Source organism: Mus pahari, chromosome 4 (assembly GCF_900095145.1).
Source record: "Mus pahari chromosome 4, PAHARI_EIJ_v1.1, whole genome shotgun sequence".
Classification (NCBI taxonomy): Eukaryota; Metazoa; Chordata; class Mammalia; order Rodentia; family Muridae; genus Mus; species Mus pahari.
In genome coordinates, this window is record NC_034593.1 from 4,858,441 (window position 1) to 4,859,946 (window position 1,506).

The following is a 1,506-nucleotide window of genomic DNA, read 5'->3' on the forward strand; positions in this document are numbered from 1 at the left end:
CTCAGTGTCTGCAGTGTCTGGGTGCTGACCTCAGTGTCTGCAGTGTCTGGGTGCTGACCTCAGTGTCTGCAGTGTCTGGGTGCTGACCCCAGTGTCTGCAGTGTCTGGGTGCTGATCTCAGTGTCTGCAGTGTCTGAGTGCTGAACTCCATATGTGCAGTGTCTGGGTGCTGACACCAATGTTAGCTGTACTCTGGCTTCCTTATTTCTTTTCAGTTTCCCACTTGATTTGCTCTCATTCTGTCAATTCCATGTCAAAGCCTAGATTTATAACAAAGCTTTTTTCCATGACTTTTATCTTCACCCTATAAGGTGAATTGAGCAACAAAATGTCCATAAATGTAGGGCTTTGGAAAGATGGCTCATTTGGTAAAATGCCTACCACACTTCTTCCCCAGTACCCATGTGAAGAAACAGGTGTGGCGCTGTCCACTTGGGTTCCAGGCACTGGGGAAACAGTCTAGCCTATTTGGGAAACCCTGTCAGTGAAAGGTGGAGGCTGGAGGGACATCTAAGTGGTCAAAAGTGGAACTCCCTGTTTTTCCAGAGGACTCAGAGCTAGTGGAGACAACACTCCAAATCCAAGATCCAACACACCCTCTTCTGGCCTTCTCAGGCAGTTACACACATGTATCACACATTCACATAAGTACACACACATAGACAAGTAAGTCTTTAAAAACAAGCAGAGTGGATAATATCTGAGGAAAACATCCAAAATTGGGTCATGTACTTCACATGCTTCTCATGCATGTACACACATGTGCATGCCCCATTCTGCCCCACCCCAAATCAGGGTGCGACATAAGATGGCACCCCCAAAGATGAATGCTGCCTAAGCTTGCCTTTGAGTCAGCAGGAGATGGGCTTCACCGAAGTTTCAGCCTTGCTGCTTTGACAGTCTTTCAGCTGCTGTGCCAGTCATTTTTGATTACCAGTTTGACTGGGTTACAGCCTGGAGGCTTAGGGTGTTTGTGGATGCCTGCAGAGCTCCACTAGGGCTCATGGGTTGGGGTCCTGGGTAACATAAAAATGGGGAAAGGAGAGGACTCTCCACACCGCAGGTCCTCGGGATCACCTCAGGAACACAGGTGAGTGGAACCCTACTTCAGCTCCAGAGAATAGCTGAGGGGCTTGTGCCAGCAGGAACAGAGACAAAGGAACCCCACCAGCCCAGAAGCTGGGTCCTGGTCTGGTCTGGGCCACCCCCACCAACTTGCTTCTGAACCCCTGCAGAGGCAACTGAGCTCCTGAGGACTCTCCACACCACAAGTCCTTGGGATCACCTCAGGATCGCAGGAGGCAGAACAGAGACCCAGACCATTAGGCACTTTCCATGCCAGAGGAGAGTCTGCATACAAGGAGGGCTCTGACCCCAGGACTCAGAAGGTGGATCTGAGCTCCAGATTTCTGGACACCTTCCCTGCAAGAGGAGAGCTTGCCTGCAGAGAGTGCTCTGACCACTGGGACTCAGGAGAGAGTTGGACTCCCAGGAGTGCTGACAGAG